Genomic DNA, 19,909 nt, shown 5'->3' with positions numbered 1-19,909 from the left:
GCAGCTTCGAGAATATTTAAGACGGTTTCGAGGTCCTATTTCCGCTAGATGATAAAAGGAAAAAGACAAAAGTGAATGTAACGAGGTATGAAAAACGATAAGAAATCTTCTAAAGAGAACGGGAAAGTTTCTTATTTTAATCGAAGGCGCGAGTTGTTTCGACGGAATAAGTATACAGGGTGCCGTATAATTGGTGATATAATTATGGTGCGATTCTAGGTGTAAGAATAACTCAAAATTATATTATACGTATAGTGAAAGGAATTTGGGAAAAGATGAAACTTGTAACTTGCCAGTTTACTGATATTATTAAGCTAATTTTATAAGAACGATTTTCCTATTGTTTAAGGCAACACAACGTTAGACAAAGGGCTTACAAGATAAAATGGTGAATTGTATAAATCACGTGGAAAATTTTAATTCTAGTTTCTTAATACCTACTATAAATACGTTTGTATCGATAACTACGATGGCTTTTTCTGGAAATTTCGTTGTTTCTATATTTGCAAAATAAAAATTTCTAACTAAAAGATATACCTGACATAAAATGCCATACATACTATCATACATATTTACCTTAGACTCGTAGCCCTTTTTGTTATAAAGCTTTCGATTACTTTTTATTTGTAAGTTTTACAACGTGTTTATTCAGGAATATTTTGTAGAAGATTCCTCAAATACAAATCAGCTCAATCGCAACCTCCATACGATTAAAACACGTGATTTACATTCCTCTGGGATTATTTCACTAATAAAATCGCGCACAAACACGAAACTACCCCATGTTTCCAGCGATCCATCACCTCCGTTTCCAAATTCCAGTGCAACAATTCAGCATTCAAAAATCCTCTGTTTCAAATATAATCCACAACATGGACCGATTTCATCTACGATACGAGATTGTCGAACATTTATACCACCCCTTCCCCCCTGATGACACGTGAGCCCGCGGGTTTACAACGTGCTCAGTACGCGTTTCCTGTTTGCTATTAAATAAAGCCTTTAGCCTCGTCTGGACGAAACTAACGACGCGCGGTTACCGTGCAAATACCGCTGCCATTAGTCGCGCGAGCAGAAGAGGATACAGTCGAGGGCAAAAATAAGTGGACAAGCAGTGGAAGTATGTAGGTATCCACGAAGTTTGATCGAATTAGTACTAACGTTATATACTTCAGTTTTATTTATTGTAATCTTTAGTTAGAGGGCAAAAGAGTACAAGTCAAATTTTAAATGAAACTGCATAAGTGGATAAGTGTATGCTAATATATTCCTGTCGTTTGCCAACAGTTCTAATAGTACAAGTCAACTTCAATTCTTTCCCGTCTTTTTACCTGAGATTCTAATAGTATACATTGGCGTGCAAAATTTTGCGGCCAGTTAGATGTTTCACTTTATGTTTGTAATGGAATATTTCAAAGAATTTTAAGTATATCTCATATCTAATATTACTCAACATTTTTTAAATATCGCTTTTCGGATGTAAGATTAAACGCTAGTCGTGGCCGGAAATTCTTGCACACCACTGTATGTCAAAATATGATACAATACGATATAGTTGCGCTTTAAATATTATAAGTGCTTCTCTGCAAAACTAATAATTCTCACTTATGTATGTTTTTGTCTCCATCCAGTAAAAGATATATCCTTGTAGTACGTAAAAATTATGTAATAAATAATTGAAATTAATACTTACATTTTTGTGTGAGTAAGGCGTATTTAATGAAACTTCATTGATTTTCCTATTTTCCACTACCAGTGGACTTATTTTTGTGCCTGATTGTATTAGCAAGTTAAGAGGTAAATTTATACGATCGCGGCGTTGAAACACACTGCATCATCGACGCTACTTTCGTTAATCAGCCAATCATCCCCTGTTGGTGATTACGCGATGATTCACTACGCTGTTTTTAACCATCGATGTCCAGACTGATTCGTCCAATTTTGTCCGGCTTTGTATTTTATTCGCGTGTAAGTTCGATCGAAACGATAGCATTGTCACGGCTGCTGTGTTTGACCGATTTCACGTTGATAAAACACCAGTCCCCCTGTGTGACCCCATGAGCTTGTTAATCAGTTGCTTTGACTTCTTTATTGCTTGTATTTCAGGGTATTACCGCTCCCAGGATCGCGTGCACCCGGAAATTGATTGGAATTGCCCAGCTTTGTAACACAGATTAGATCTGTTGTTAAACCGGGAACTCGGCGCGTGATTCTGTTGTTTGTTGTAATTAAGCTTTTTAATTTGTGTGTAATTGACGGTGGGTCGATTTCAATAATTATGAGCAAGTTTTTAGTTAGTCGATTGTTGTAACCGTGAGGTTGATTTTTGTAAAATTTCTAATTGTGCTATTATATTAATAGCGACAAGTTCACGTTTTTAGTTCTTTTTCAAGAGAACGACACACTGCAAGTAGATTTTAATTGCGTGGATAAACTACATTTTTTTACTAACGCAATGTTGATTGACGACACGTGAGAGATTAATTTATAAAAAAGTGAATTAAATTATTTTTTAAAAATTGTATTAACATTTGATTATTTTTTAAAAGTACAATATTGCAATCCACGTTCATTCACAAGAAAAAGTAACGCAAGCGGCAGTCGTGGCCGAGTGGTTAAGGCGTCTGACTAGAAATCAGATTCCCTCTGGGAGCGTAGGTTCGAGTCCTACCGACTGCGAAAAATGTTGAAATTTATTTTTTATCATTCTTCTCATGTTTAAAAATTTCTGATAATTTTTTGTATCAATATATAACTCTTCATTCATTATGTATCAACATTACTGTACGTACACATTCCTTGGCTTATGCCGTGCATATACGATTTGATAGATATCTACATAGGACTTATATAAAATGCAATAGTGTTATAATTCTGGCCTCACAAATTGCATACGGTTATAAAATAGATACAAAACTTTTAATTTATTTACATACAAACTAACTACATTGTTTCTATCCCCAATTTTTAACATTAAATATTTCTTATTTATAAGGACATTTTTATTTTATGATTACATATAAACAACCACTCAGAAAGCACCCTTCCCATCCCCCATGCACTGAGTGCATGGGGTGAACGATCATCGATGACTGAGAAAGTGAGACAAAGTCAACTTCTCGAGTCTTCCTCACGCTCAGGAAAGGGTGCCATGACTCGTCATCATGGCTGTATCGATTCATCAATTAGGCAATGTTCATTGATGATATACTACAGAAATGATCCTACAAAGTATGGTCTTAAATTTCACAGCGACGACGATGCCTATTTCTAATAGCCTGTGTACTTTTTCTACTGCGGGAACTCGTTTAACTGCTTGGCCACCTATGAGGAGGATCTTGAACTAGTGTCGAATGATTTTATGCGTTCTGTAACTATAGAAAGATATTGTAGTAAAATCACAGATAATATACAAGGTAATTGAATAGCGTTTCTTAAATGGAACCATACATTTTTTCCACACCATTCAATACATTTTTTAGTTCTGTACAAAAAAAGTACTAAGGTCATTGGGCTGAAAAATGAATAGCTATCTTTCCTACCTTCAGAAATCATAGAAGATGATATAGAAGATTATATCGCTCCCGTTGTTAGCTTTTTTTCTTTCAGTATACGTTGATCTCAAAACGCATGGTAACTCTTAACCCGTAACTGCAGACATAGGGATGAAAACATCGTGGCAAAGTTGCAGGAGTCGACGTGATTGCATTTTAATTAAAGGATTGAATCTGCCACTAGCTACTAGGACCGGCCACTAGCTACGATTCAACAATTAATTAACAGTTGCAGCTCTTGTCGCTGACAGTTGCCTAGACGGAAAAAAAAATTTCTACAGAAAGTTCCTGTTTCCATCATCCGCGTAACGTGCTCTCAAAACAACGAAAGTTCAACGATCGTACCCGGCTACTTTCCGTTGTATTCCACGCGTCGAACGAAATTGGAATAAACAATTCATCAGATACTCTGACACGATGGAATTTGTTGAAACTTCGGACGGAGAATTTCATTGAACTGCGTATAACGAATTCTCGTTCGGATTTAGATTTTATTGCGTCCTGGAAACGCAACTTTTAGAGTGTTGTACTTTAGAGTAAAAAAGAAAAGAAATCCGCCAAAGAAATTTCTTTGAAGATATTCTTTTTCTTGTTGGCTCAAGAACTATTCTATAGAAGCCGTTCTATTATTTGATAATTACTTCTCTGCCCTACATCATCTTTTTTAAATAGTTATGAATATACACGCGTATAGTAATTCTTGAATATACCACAATTATTTACTACTACGACATTAGTATATAATAAAATATGAATCAATTAATTATTCCAGATTCTATAGTTCTGATACTAATTTCTCTTTTTTCTCATTTTTTCGACCATATTTCCAGTCTAAGGCAGCTCCTACCCAAAGATAACACCTAATTCAATTTTCACTTATCAGTTCTTTTTTCCTTGCAATTATCAAAAACACGTCAACACTTTTGTCAACGTTAGTGTCACTTTCAATTAATATTACCACACAATTGCATATTACGTATACCCGTAGGTATCTTATTGTCACGATATAATTCAAATTCTAGTTACTTATACATTACTGTATTAAGATTATAGAGATTTCTCGTGTTCTGCTATTAATACTATTCGTATTATCTTTTTCGAATAACCCGGCCGAATTTGCTCGACGCACGGAGCACCAACGTTCAATTTACTCGTCTATCCATGACGGCAATGATAACAATGCTCGAACGATCCGGTCACGGTGGCCCGGTTCTTTCGTCAGTGGCATTTGCATGACACAACGGCGAATTAGTCGAACGCCAGTGCCAGTGGTTCAGCGAACGGTTTCGTCGCTGGTGTTTTCGCTGTTCGGCGTCGAAACGCGAGTGGACGCGGGTGGACGCGTGGGCGTCGCTGAGTAACCCGCACGCACCAGTGGGTGGACACGTGTGCCGCTTGTTTGGCCGCGTGCAATGGCCCACAGCGACGTGCCAAGACGCCGGTAAACAATGCGAACATACATTACACTTACAAGCATCCACTCTCCACCATTGTGTACGCACCCCTTGTTCCCATTGCCTTTCGGCTTTCTATCTTTTTGCCCTCTTTTTCGACTGCTTTTTGTTACTCTGCAACTCGTTTCGCACCTTCTATTTGTCGTTTGTTTTGCAGTGTTTCGGCTGTTTGTTTGGTGAGGCTGGATTTTCATTATTTCGTAGGTGGTTCAGCTATTTGGGGACTTTTCTGAGATTTTATAAAAGGGGATGAAAATGCAGGGTAGTGTTTCTGTTTGGAAGACTGATGCGGATTTTCTTGGAACCTATTTGATTGGAGAGTAGATTTTTATATAGCAATAATTGGAGTGGTAATTGAGAAATTGGCAAAATGTTAAAAGTGCAGCTATTTGATTTTGAAAATTGATGTAATAACTATAGTGTAGTAATTTGTAATTTAATTTGAAGTACATTTATAATTAAACCATATTTGTGATGTATTTGACATTAAATTTTAAGTATGTTTGTAATTTGATTTTAAATATTTTCTAAATAAAAAGTGGAGCCATACACATGTACATACTGTAGGTATGTGTACAATTTCAGATCTTAATAAATTGAAATATTTCATTGATATCCAGACATGAAACGTATATTTTAATTACTTTACAGTAAAATACATTTCACTAAATGGCATCCAATATTGAAACGTGTCAAAAAGTTGATCACGTGTTAATTAATCATTCAAGTTTCATCGTTGTTGTCTCGTTACATTCGAGTTCAATAATATTCGCAGAGATAACCGCAATATCTATTAAACAAATAGACGTGTCGTTAATCAATTGGTGGTCGCAGCCAATTATATTCATAGACGTTATGTCCTTTATTCCGGACCAGTTAAATCGATCCAATTTGTGATATGACATAATAATTAATTGTCATTTTGGTTATATTTGTTGTCCTGATTATTATTTGAAAAGCTAGATCAGTCACAGAAACGAAAATCAGAAGACTTGTTAAAATAAATTACTGTGCATTTTTTAGCGCAAAATTTTACAAGCTAGATGTCTTAGAAAATATATTTTTTAATAGAAATAACTTATAAATTGACGTCAATTGCAATTTGTTATAAAATTGTTTTCAAATCGGAAAAAGATATTCTAGCAAATCAAATTCAAGAAGTACAAAAATTCAGCGTGTAATTAGAAAAAAAAAAGATTGAATAAAATAAGCAATTAATTGAAAGGTGGAAAAATTGTTCCTCCGGTTCTGATCTTTTTTCCTATCATAAATCTAAAAATAACGATTAATTACTTGTCCTTAATATAAAACATATCTTCTGTTCTATTCTTTTTTGTTCAGACCTTTTACTTTTCTTTGAGATTTATTCACTGAAACTGTCACAGTTTCTTCTTTATTTATTTTACATCCGTTTTACTCATTTGTTTTTCGGCGTTGTTTTATCAAGCGTTGCTAACGGCAATGTTTGTCGAATCTTTACTTGCGTTTGTTTCTCCATCTTATTACAGGTTTCTGATTTTTGTGCTTCTTTCCAGTTCAACGTTACTATATTCGAACAGTCTTGTTTCTATTTGCCTTCTTTCGATTCTTTTCTACCATTTTATTTTTCTCTTCAATCCTTTATCCATCCCTTCTATTCGTATTTTTATTGTTAGCTTTTCAGCTTAACGTCTATAAGACTGGATTGCAATCAACTATCGAAACGAAGTTTATTCGATAAAATAACAAAAATGAAAATTGCATGATTTCTACCTTATAAAATTTGAATAGAAAATAAAATTGTATAATTATTTTATTATTATATTGTAAAATTAATATTCATTACTATTATTTATTGTATATTCATAAATTTATAATAGATTTTTCCGAGGAAAATATTTGAAGATCATTATTTTTCTTCTTCTTTGATGCAAGTGATATCCTCATCCGAACGGTTTACATGTTTTCTCTACTTTGCAACTAATTGGAAGGATGCTGGAAAGTTTGGCTAGCGGAAGTTCGCTGCTTCCACGGCGAGAAGTGTCCCAGCATTAATTAAAGAACTTTCTGCCTACCAGAGAACTGGTGTTTTATTTTTTAAATTTTCAACGGTACCCTGCACTCTCTTCATTTATTTCGCTCGAATAATTACTTACGATCATTTTAAAATTAACCAATCATCGTTTCCACGATAGCTCCCGTAGAATCTTATTTTTAAATTATACAACTTTTCACTTGTGTCAGCCAATTTTACTAATTCATTCGTTCACTTCCCAATATTAACGTTTCAAAACCTATTATTTATTATAAATAATATCATAGATTATCCCTTTGTTGTTTATAATTTCAATAGAGAAGAAGGCTAAGTTACCATATGTTTTCCTGTCGAACTGATAAATTGTGAATTTTCAATCCGGATCAAAGAGAACTTTTCAAGTCTTTTAAAAATTTATAATTAATTTATTTTCAATCTATTTTACTTGAACTTCCTACTCGCTTTTATAAAGTAATTTATTTTATAAAGTAATTTAAGTTTAATATTTTGATAACAAAACCACTCAGAAAGCACCCTTTCCATCCCCCATGTACTGAGTGCATGGGGTGAACGATCATCGATGACTGAGAAAGTGAGACAAAGTCAACTTCTCGAGTCTTCCTCACGCTCAGGAAAGGGTGCCATGTCTCGTCATCATGGCTGCATCGATTCATCAATTAGGCAATGTTCATTGATGATATACTACAGAAATGATCCTACAAAGTATGGTCTTAAATTTCACAGCGACGACGATGCCTATTTCTAATAGCCTGTGTACTTTTTCTACTGCGGGAACTCGTTTAACTGCTTGGCCACCTATGAGGAGGATCTTGAACTAGTGTCGAACGATAGTCCTATTAAAGCACTAGTAGATGATGTTAAATGTAATATATGTATTTAGATCAAATTAATTAGTGTGTACGTGTATAGTATAATAAATACAATGGCGTACCATATTTCTATTTCTGTAGCTACTGTAAGTACAATTAAAAGATGAAGAAAAGTATAAAATCATATTCAAACGTCTTTAAATTCCTGAGATCTTTTAAAATGTTTCATTTAATTTGACGTATATATAGATTAATGTCAGTTAGTTTAATAAAGTTACTAGCGATACTTACTGGATCGAGGGAATTTTTAAAAAGAAAGAAAAGGATTCGCCTTGTTTTCAAATCGTCAAAATGGAAACAAAAATAGAAAAACCACGAAGAAACAGAAGAATCCAGAATAAACAAAGACTATACGTTGCTTCTAACAAACAGTTCGGAACGTTTAATTGATTCGAACAACAAAATTGGCCTGAGCACCATGGCGGGACACGAAGATTTTGTCTGGGGCGCAATTACTCGTATCGCTAACGAGCGCGGGGCACGCAAACGGCTTCGCCCCTGGTAACCGACCCTTGGCGAGCCGATTTTCGTTCATTCGGATTAATTAAAAAACCACGGCACGAAGCATTATCCTATTGACGTTGTTTCATTACCAGGGCTGAAACGACGCGCGGCTTCGCCGGAGCCACGATCCCGCAAGATTGTATCGCGCATGATTTACTAACTTTTTGCGCAAAGATAATGGGCCCGGGGCCGAGAAGTGAACCGATAGCCAATTTCTTCCGCCGATATACTCGAACGATACAAGAACGAAGAGCGCGAGTGATGCGCGTACGCATGCGCGCAGCTTGCACGGTAATCTCGTTTTTATCGGGCTCTCTCGCAAAATCCTCCAATTAGCGCGCATAACATTACCGTAATTACAGTACCTACCGAGGCAACCGCAGCATCATCATATCGATAGGGTTAATACGCCCTCGAAAAACCGTCCAGGGGCCCCCATTTTTTTCTCCTTCCACCAAATTATGCACCACGCCTGCCTTCTTCCCCTCCAACCCTGTTTTCTTCATCTTAGCCCTCGCGCGTCCTCGCGTTTTTCACCCTTTCAATCCTAAGACTGACGCCGTACAAGACGCGATATTTGAAACGTTGAGAAACAGTGTAACTCGGTCCCAAGAATTCATTTATTTTTATTTATTTTTGTGAAAATACAGATAAAGAAAAAAGAGATATTTGGGTGTTCATATCCAAATACGGCGAAATTTAACGTCGAGCAATTGCAACGTGACACGTGCAGGTTTGTGAATTGGATTGAAACAAATTCTCTGAAATTGGAGACTTGAACACTTTATTGGAGGTAATGGAAGATCGATGTCCTTGTTCACTGTGCGCATCGATGTGGTTTGGTAATTTTTGAGTATATAATTGGGTTGGGGAATATGTAATTTCTGGATTATGGAGTTTTTTCCAATTGAGACTTTTAAGTCAGAAGAGAGCAATGTGCACAGTCACGTTGGATTCAGTGAGCGACATGATCATGTGCATTAATATTTCTAAGAATTATTTTTATATGACTGTCATATTGAAAAAAATTTGTAGATATTTTCTTCATGGTGACATATGCTTATAGGATTTCCTAGTTCGCAATTATTTTGAAGATTCGTGTAGAATATATTATTTCAAACGCAATATGGAATACATGTATAAGATATATGTATATACTGACGTATATGTCAATGGCACACGTTGTGTGTAGGTGACATGTGTTACAAATCACCACGGTATAGGATCGTTTAGGGGTTAGGGGAGAAAAGGAAGTCAAACATAAAAATCGGTTTTCTGAGATATTAGAAAGGTTATTTTAAACAAGAAGTGTTATTGGACAGTACTTCAAGAATAAATGTAACAACTAGCTACAAAAAGTGTAATCTAAATGAATCTACGTATCTACCGTATTTCTAATCTCTTAGGAGATCTTCTTGCATTTTTCTTATCAATTTCTTTATTTATCGATCAATTATTAATTTCGCGATCATTTAAATTTCTACTAAAAATCACTTAACAAATTAAATTTAAAAGAGTATTATCTATTATTTTAAAGGTACATTATCTATTTTTTGTTGAACAACAAAACAGAATTGCAAGTAAATCGCCATACGGAGAAACACATTTGAAAGATTACGCGTATGTTACAGATAACGTTGGTCTAAATGCTGCAAAACTCTCACGGATCTTAAGCTTCCTTTACGATTCTAAGGTCTCCGGATCTGCAGGGTAATAAATCCAAGGTGCATTAGGAAACTTGGTAAGAATACAAGGCGCGTTACACGTCGCTTGTAACAAGCTATACAATAGCTCCACGGTGGAAACTGGAAGCCAGCAGCCGTATCGTTCTGGAGTGACAACCAGCTTAAGATGTAATAAGACTGCGATAACAAGCAGAGTTCCCGCACGGATCGTACTTGACAACACGGTTTTACAGTCATTCCGCTCTGGATAGCAGCTCGCTAGATTTGGATTTAATCCTTCGCCTCTCGCGATACGCACGCACAACCTGCAACATCTTCAAACAATGCTTGACGCGTTCTAGACTTAATTGAAACGTCTTCACGACGTTCAACGATTGACGAATGCCACTTTCTCAGACTTGCACGATGTTATAACAGTTCGTTAAAATTGACTTACATGTCAAAAGTCTTGTTTTGAAAGTCTTGCTGGTACTTATCGTTAGTCATTTCCTTGAATATAATTATGTACAGATTTACTGATCGTATAATTTAGTGTTGTTTTTATCTGACTTAGGATTTTTAGCACTTTCTTGCTAGATTTGCGAGACTTACTAGAATTGCAGAGATTGCCATTCGTATTCTGAGCGTTGATGTATCTTAGCTTCTGCGATAAATATAAAATGCGAGACTTAAAATCTATTTCGATTTCTTCTATAACTATATTTTGCGTGGTCTCAAAAAATTAGACGGCTTGCGAATTGTTTGATATTGCTTGTAATTCATTAATCTACATATATTTTGTAGACTAATATTCATACTCCATTAAATTTCGATATAATTTATAAAAATTAATATTTGATTGTAATTGTTTATTTATTGTTGTAATCTTTACTGACTATTGTTCCTGTTATCATTGTAATATAATAATCCGCGGTTTTCGATACACAGTACATTTGTGATAGTAAAAAAGAATTGATAAATTCCACACAACTTCCCTCTCAGGTTTCTTATTTTTCGATCCATCCTATTTTCCTTTTTTCATAATCAACGTCTATAAAATTTTATATCACAATCAAATCGAAACACCTCGCCTCAGTTTCAATATCCATAACACGTAAAAAGGATAAATTTACCCCAAAACAACGAAATAAAACTACGCAACAGAAATTTGCATAAAAATTCACGAAATATGTATATCTAACCCTTAAAAATACGATAACTATAGGAAAGTAAAATATTTTGTAAGTAGTACTATTCACAGAAACGTGAAGAAAACAGTGAAACTGAAAATCATACAGCAAAATCTTAAAAGGACTAGTAGAATTAGAACAACGAAGCGTCATAAGTATACAGAATATTTATGCAAATTCATAATTTTATAAAGACAAATGAAGGAATAGAATGCAAGCAGAAATTTGTTTTACCTATTACATATTTTAACTGATGCTGATAACATCGTAATGATATATATTTCCTTATTTATTTTTATTTTTTTTTGTTTATTTCATTTATTCACTTATGTATTTTATATATTTTTGCGTGTTACGTGCATTCTGTATCTTTTCACTTTTCCCCCATAAATATATAAAAATCCGCAGTCACAAGAAAACAAAATATGTAACAAGTATAGCACACCCAGGAAGAAAAGCTCGTCACGGAGGAATATCACTGTGCACGCAAAGTTTCCACACGGTGTAATTAAGTCAACAAAGTCTGCGTTCCCCTTGGTAAGTTTCTGAGGAGGTGGTTTACAACTATCGTTGTCCACGTGCTCTGCCTCCGCGTATCAGAAGGGTTGGAAGCAGTCCGCACATAAATTCAGCTGGTCTAGAGCCGCAGATGCGAGTCGTCGTCGTCATCGTGACTTGGCCCGCGACCAAAGCTGATCGCGTTACGAAGTAGCCTGGCCAGAGTAATGGGGGCGCCTTCTCCAGGGTTTCATTATTTTTGAGAAACCGGCGGTCATCAGACGGCAACTTCGGGCAAAGAATTCCTAAAGATCTTCATCGTCAGATCTTTATTTTTCCATTTTTCTTTCCTTCTTCTTGTTTTTCGATTATATTCTTGAAATCATGAAGATCTTCCTCGTTTATGTTCTAGAAGATGGGAACAACTTTCCGAGGAAAATGAACGTTTTAGTTACATAAAAGAAGTTGCTCGAGGTCTTTTATGGTTTACGTAAACGTTATATCTGACGAAGTAGAGTATAACGTAAGAAGGTATACACAGTTATGCGCGAAAGTTTATGTACGCTTTATAAAATTGAACATCTTTATTTAAATAAAGCGGACCAAGATTTTGTACGATTTGCGTGAACTTTGTATATCTGATGAAATAGGTAGATACAGTCGTCTCGAAAGATCTATAAACATTTTATAAATATCTATAGCATCATATAATAATTGTTTCACGTACATCGACCAAATGATCAAATTACGTTAATTCTTATCAGACAGATTGATAACATTATCAAGTAAATCTTTGAGAGACTATACCAATTTGACTAGAAGACAAATTCATTTTCCTCCCTCTCTCTTCGCACGAAAAGACTCGAAAAGACCATTTGACAAATACGTAACATTATTTGATAAAATGATTATATTATTTCAATTTTTACAAGACACTGATTCGATAAATAATATGCAAATATTACCAAGTAATACTTGAAGCACTACGACTCTATGACAAACTCGTTCTCATTGCTCGCCCTTGAGACGAACAGACACAAAAGAATCGGGACACGATACGAAAGCATCTTTCATGGGTCGTCTCTCCGTCGATGTTCGCCTGGCCGAATATGGGGAAAACATCGGCTCGTTATTTATTACCGAGAACTAAAATATGACACGGATCCCCTCACTGCCTCTCAAACTCCCTCGAGCTCGTTTTCACTTAGTAGAACGCTATCGACATGAATAATCACGAGGGCATAAGTATTCGCGAAAGTTCAATTTCCTGTCACGCCGGCCGGTGATTTATCGCTTGACGCCTGTATACACGCGTGGATATTATTTACCGCCCTCTCGATACTCTCTCTTTACGCCCCCGTCTCCCTCGCCTCATTTCTGCTTTCCAACGATCTCGTGCGTTCGTGGAAACGCTCCTACCGCCGTGAGAAATAACCAACGAGCACATTTGTTATTCATGAGGAACCGTTCGTACCAATCCCTTAACACCCGTTCTACAGATTTCTGTCCAGCTTCCGAACACAACCAGTTTCGTACAGATCTATGTATGGATTTTGATATAAGTACTGCTTATGAATGGGAAATTGGTTACTGGAAGGGATACGTTGCATCGGTTTGCAGAGTGTACGAATTGTGGTATTTTTGAAACGACGGAAAGGTAGGAAATTTCGACAGGGAAATGAAACAGCGTTTAGAATTAGGTACGTTAAAACTGTAAAAGCGTAATGCGAATGCAATAGAATGTAATGGAACACGACTCAATGAATGGCAAATGGAAGCTGCCTCAGATACGTATCATACGCGCAATTCTCACATATTCTGACATATATTCTTTTTTAAAGGTACACGATCATCATTTATATTAATCGTTTATATCTCGTTAGATATTATTATTAAAATGTACAGTTTTCAACTATTTCGTTTTACCATTCGATTGAGCTTTGGTACCTTTCGTGTGTGCTTTTTACGAATAAAATAGCGAGGTTAGGATAGTAAGAAGCAAATCTGAAATATGTAATTATTAATTGATAATTGGTAATCCAGATCCGCTGTCCAAAGATTGATAACGAAGTACTTGATATCCACAATTATTCTAATTTCTACTTGCAACGTAATCGTCGAAAACTTCGATCAACCTCAAATAGAAAAAGGAAAAAAACAGCAACTCTACTTAAAAGACGCGATCTCGAAACATCCGGCGAAGAATTCAGATCAATCACTTGAGCGGCGAACCGGGGGAGGTAGGCAACTCGAAAAAGGAAAACGGCGGCGCGATGGCTGAGGGGCGCAGCAATAAATATCCGCAGATCGGCTTTGGATGCTTTCGGTAGGCTTCGTGGCAGCGCCGTCGAAAAGGCAATCTCGTTGGAGTTCTTCGCTTGCCGATGCCATCTTTTGCGCGCACGGACTCGCGGTTACGCGCGTTCGACCAGCTCGACAAAAGAAGAGAGACGGAGAACGAGAAGCTGTTGTACACATCTGTTGAAGAGAGCGAAAGGGCAAACGTCGGGAGAAGGAAGAAGAGTGAAACGGTCGGGTGAAGAGAAGGGCCCGAAAGCGGGCGACCGGTCGTTCCATGGTTTTATCTAGTATCAAGAAGCGCCATCGACTTGGCCGGCAGGCAGCCGTTGTACGATCCCATCGCGGACGGCGCATTAAAAGCAAAAATAAAATTATTGGAAAGCGGCGGAATTCGGCGTCGGCCGGCTGCTCGTTCGGTGGTTCCAAGCCGGTAGATATAAACGGCCACGTTCATCAAGCAGACCGGCCTTCTGGCGCGCCTCTGCCTCTCGGTTGTCTTCTTGCACACGCAGAGCCGGATGGCCGGCTTCTGATAGCATTATGTGAAACCTGGATCCCTCTCTCTGCATGTGGACCGTGCCGGTTTCGGTTTTGTAAGGAGAATGCGTGTCTCGTGGGGGAGCGCCAAGTGAGAAAACTTCTGGCGAGGGTGTTTTTTATGTTGATTCGAAGATATCGAGGGTGGGAATGCAGTTACAGTACAGTGGCTAGCAAAATATGAAACATTACTGCGTTATACCGGAAGCTTCGCAACCAACGAGTTAGACCATTTTTAGATTTTCAGCTTTCACGATGATTAATGCACGTTTGTATACCTGAAACTTTCATCCAAGTGAAGCGAGCTGGAACATTCACGAAACGTTGGCGTAAAAGTGCAACTCATCGCACGATTATCTCCTAAAAAATTGAAAGCGTGACAAGCTAGATGCTTAGAGAATCTTGTACAGATCCAACTTTGGCAGACTCAGACCTATTTATCGTTTGTAGTTGGTACTACAATAGACCATGTGCGCAGACCCGATGACTCCAGCGTTGTGCGTGTCACTTTGCAGCGGACTCTAAGGAAGATTTCTTGAACGCCACTCTCGCGGAGAACCTTCAGGCTCGATGTCGAAACCAGACTTCGCCTACCCTCGTCAAACGATGGAACGCTCCTCGAATAAATTTTTTACTGACGAACTTGCGACGCGTTTTTGTCTACAAAGTCCATTTCATACGATTCTCTTTATCGTTTAACATTGCATCCAATGCAATCCATCGGTTATTTTAAGAAAATCCCCGCAAGCCGATATTGCAATCATACGGACGAGGTAAAAAAAGAAGGAAAGAGAATAATTCGCCTATATTTGCCTGCTATCAATATCTTGACACCCGTTAGGGAAGCTCGTCGTTTGGTTTATAGAGAGCGCGCTGTTCGATCAGCAGAATCGGTATTCCGCGTGCGCCCCAAAGATTTCGAGGAAGCGGCGCGAGCGGTCGATTAGCTTGCCAGCCTTTCAGCAATGCGGTTTTATCTGCGTAACGATATCTCAAGGGAAGAAAAGAGAAAGAAAAAGAGGGTGAGGAGAAGATGTTGGCCGCTGCAGCAGTGTTTCTGTCTCTCTTTCCCTTTCTTTTGCGGTGAATCTCGATGCAGATTACAACTACGTCGGTAGGTGAGACCTCGAGCTGTTCTTACAACGTCGCCCTCCTCCGCATTCCCAGCGTGAGTAAATAATTCCCAGCGCCACAGAGAAAACGTGGCTCCATTATGGTAAGGCTACGCTAGGGGGACGTGCACACACGACGCTGTTCAAGCTACTTCCTTTCACGTGGACTCGACTTCGTCGATACTTTCGAGAACTAAACGTGGCTGTCCGTTCTCCAGTCTACGAGCTGGCTGCTGCTGCCGCTGCTGTTGCTGCTGGATTTCCTTTTGCTTGATTTGCATTTGTTTCGAGTTCCACTGATGTCTCCGCGCGGTTGGGAACTTGTAGCTGGACAAGAATGGGTATATATAGGTGGTTTCGAAAGAAGGAGGTGGATTTAGAGGTTCTTATTGATTTGAAATTAGTTGAAGCTCACAGGGGAAGCACATCACACACTATAATTTTTATTTCTCATGCGAGAGCAACTACGAATATTTGGGAACTTTCAAAATATTCTCATATAGAATTGTTAGGGGGATCGTTGTAGGATTTGTATATTACGAACGACACATATTACGTCATATGGTAAATTAATTAATTCGCGACTTTTTTCTGAAACGAAGTAAATACCGAAAAATCATAAATATATTTTACAGTTTAAAAATATAAAAAGTATACTATGCCATGTTTCATATCTATTCGACCTTGCAGAGGACTTCTTTAACATACTGAATGTTTTACGACGAGCTAGGGACATTCAGAGGAGAAACGCCAGTTCCATTTTGACAAGGATACGGTTACAATGACAGTGATGTTATGACACAAATTGAGCAGGTAGCATCCAAAGACAACTAGAACTTTTCCTCTGAGATATAACATGCACGGTACAAGTAAGAAACTCGTTTGCAAATTCAGAAAATTAAAGTTTAAAAAGCCGGATGAGTGTTAAATAAACAACGAAACTGGTATTAAAAACGAGAGGAATGCGATAGAAGTAAAAATTCAGGTTCGTAAAGAAAGCAACATAAAAATCAAACTAAAAAAGTTACCTGTTTCGATTTCGTCTTCTTACTGCTTGAAACCCTCAATTTCAGGCTTTGTTCCCAAGGAAAATTCTCAGAAAAAAATTTCGTTTGTTTGCAATAACTTTACTCGTGCACGTTACAGATTCGTAAGCCATTCTGCGATGTAGGAAGACAAGTAGCGACGCGTACAAAGAGAAAGAGAAGCCTTCTTTCTTGGAAGAATCAAAAGTAGGTGCTACAGAGAGAGTGGAGTCATGATGTTTTCTTTGCAAAACATCAAAAGTACCCAGGGAAGCACAAAGCCAATTCCTCTTGTGTTACAGAGACCCGACTGTTCAAAGGGCTAATTGAAATTGGACTTGAACAGATTAAAATGGACGCAATGAGAGCGTGTGCTAAAGGGTCTTTGCGAGAAAATCGAAAAACTCTACATCTAAGTGTTCGAGATATTAAAATTACGTGGTATTAATTTTCTCTCCGAGGAATTAATTGCAGCAGCAAGGTACACTAGAATTTTTTAACGCTATTTACAGACGGCGAACATAGAAAAAAAGAGACACGATAAGTAAAGTACGTTTTTGTTGATTTCACTCGTAAAAGGAATTTTCTCAAAAGAACTTCTTGGTCAATTATAAATTTTATCCAATAAATTAATTTCGAAACCATTCCTTTGCTATTCAATTATTAGTTTAATATTTCCACTCACATAATAATATGCAATATTACAGGTTGATCTTATTAAAGTTCCAATATAATCATCCTAGATTCAAACCCTTAAAAACTTAGAAGATAATACTCTTCGTCGAAAGACGCTGAAGTATCCAAACCAATACACGTCATCGCAAGTCCTATCCAAGTTTCCTTAACCCTCTAAAATCACCACCGAAGCATCTCTTCCAAATTCCCAAATCGAATCACCGAAATTACCCCCTCAGAACGAATATCCCCGCAGGCTACAGCAACTCCAACTACATGTATACAGAGAGGTTGGTAAGCTTCCGCGGAGTAGTTCACCTAGGTCTATTTTCATTCCCGTGACGACGATAATCCTGTAACTTTTTCCAGGAACACTTTTAAGGCGTGCACAACCCCTTAAGGCATCCACGTTCTCCACTCGGTTATCTCGCGCGGCTATGTACGATATCGCGCGTTGCCTTCAGGAGAAAAGAGGTAAGAAGAAGAAGAGGAAGAAGAAAGGTAGAACGACGACAACGACGGGTCCTTTTAGGAACGATCTTAACTCCGGCCAAGTGAAAGGGTCATCGTTAGATAGCGCTCGTTGCTCTTTGTCACCTGAAGGCTTCGCGATCGCTCGGCAACACGGCGATAATATTATTTCCTAGCAGGGATTCATCGTTGTCAACAAAGCGGAACTCGCAAGCCGCAATGCCAGGCTCGAGTCGTTATCGCGTCTACTCGACGTGTACCCGCTGGATTCGCGTAATTAGGTCCGTAATCGGCGTATTTTTCAACGTCGTTGATAAGTTTCGTCGGAGCCCATTTTAATACTTCCATCGTTACGCTTATAAGTTGTCCAGGATCTTTGCGATCAGTACATGTTCAGAATGGCACTAGGAAGTTGTTTCATTTTTTCTATGTCTATTACTTTTTTGCAGTTGCAGATAGAGTGGTGTTTAGGTTAGGCAACGTTTCAGATTGTACTGTGGGAATTTTTACGATAGGATTGAATAACGATTCTAACATGATTTTGCAGTGAAATTTCCGGAGGTTGTGGGTTTTCTTTCATAAGGAATAGGTTATTGCCAGGATCATAATACTGAAGATGTAATTAATAAAAACGCATCGTGTTATACGTTTCGCATTGCTTTATGGTCCATACGATACGCACATGACTTAAACAAATATCTCGAAAACCACCAACATTCGAAGTTGGAAAATAAAACCAACCAATCTTTTCTTCTGTGTTAACCAGATATCAGCTTAGTTAAGACTAATTCATTTAAAACGCAGGGAAAATCAATTGGGGAGGCCAAAAATTCCCAGGCATAGTTGATAATTATTCAATCGAATTCTACAGCGGGACTCGTTACAGTCTGTGGACATTTAATGAAATTACAGAAGAACCAGGTCGAAACAGAGCCCAGCAGCCATCTGTCGTTAACTTTAATTTCGTTTCGCCGTCATCTAAGATCCAATTTATCATCGGTGGGAACAGAAGCCGAATGAATTAGAGAAACAGGTTTCCCATCTGGTCGGTTTCCATTCACATTTCTCGACGTTTCGCGAGAGACGCTTTCAGAGCTCGTTTCCTTTTCGCGCTTGGAGTGAGGGCAGAAAGATTAATATTTTAGCTCCGGTAGTAGCTCGGGTATCCGGCCACGGGAACGAGTTAAGTCTCATTTCCAATAAATCGAGAGCCGGTTATATCAAACGGCCCGGGGCAACGCCACCGGAAATATACAGCGGAAAATACGATCGGACAAGTTCAAGTTAAAAAAAACTCGGGGCTGCGTCAAGGGGAAGTTCCTTAACAGAAATTTCAACGTTATGTACGAACTTCAAAGGAGCTTCTTGGCTACTTTCCGCCCCCCCCCCCCGGTTCTTTTCCTTTCCTTCTTCGTTTCATACTTCTGGCTTCTTCCTGTCTTTCTCTCCACCCCCCTCTCTCTCTGTTTCGACCCAGCTTTCCACGGAGCTACTTTGTTCATCGAGAAAAGTTTTCGGTATTATTTACCCAGAGCCAGTTCAATTTAGAAATACAAATTTACAGAGACTGCGCGGTTCTGATTGAGCCGAGTATTCCCTCGTGAGTTGCACGCGAATTTCACTCCGAGGATTCTTTCTGTTTTTCGTTCCTCGCGAAAGGAAGAAGGTAATTCATTGCATACACGGCGATGATGATTATAAGGACGCGTCTGATGTTTCTCTGGGTAAATGGAATTACTCGAGTAACGAACTGCAGTTTTTCTTACGTATTGAAGCCACGCTCTTGCTCATATGTGCTAGGACTTAGCGAGGTAACGAAATGGGCACTAGATTATAGGAATTACTCGATGGCATGAGAAACAACAAATAGATGTAATTACACGTGACACGAGTGTCTTATTTAGCCCTACCGTGTCTTTTGAGTTATTCCTAGCCCAACTGTATTTTTCTATCCTTATGGAATTTCTTAAATGTGAGATATGAAAGGATTATAACTGATATACATAGTTTCTTGTTTATA

At 37.9% G+C, this 19,909-nt stretch overlaps 3 non-coding genes across 3 annotated transcripts; 1 reads left to right on the top strand and 2 right to left on the bottom strand.

Annotated features, from left to right (window-relative positions):
* Positions 1 to 2,597: 2,597 nt before the first annotated feature.
* On the top strand, positions 2,598 to 2,679 carry Trnas-aga. The gene has a single exon. It is a non-coding gene; the product is annotated as a tRNA-Ser (tRNA).
* A 347-nt stretch (positions 2,680 to 3,026) lies between these two features.
* Positions 3,027 to 3,241, bottom strand: LOC117214872. Its single transcript, XR_004488959.1, has one exon. It is a non-coding gene; the product is annotated as a small nucleolar RNA U3 (small nucleolar RNA).
* Positions 3,242 to 7,540: 4,299 nt separating this feature from the next.
* LOC117214873 lies at positions 7,541 to 7,755 on the bottom strand. Its single transcript, XR_004488960.1, has one exon. It is a non-coding gene; the product is annotated as a small nucleolar RNA U3 (small nucleolar RNA).
* Between the last annotated feature and the right edge of the window lie 12,154 nt (positions 7,756 to 19,909).

The sequence above is a fragment of the Bombus bifarius genome, unplaced genomic scaffold, assembly GCF_011952205.1.
Source record: "Bombus bifarius isolate JDL3187 unplaced genomic scaffold, Bbif_JDL3187 scf7180000009243, whole genome shotgun sequence".
In the NCBI taxonomy this organism is placed as follows: Eukaryota; Metazoa; Arthropoda; class Insecta; order Hymenoptera; family Apidae; genus Bombus; species Bombus bifarius.
Note: the sequence above shows the minus strand (reverse complement) of the source record. Positions and strands in the feature narration are given on the sequence as shown.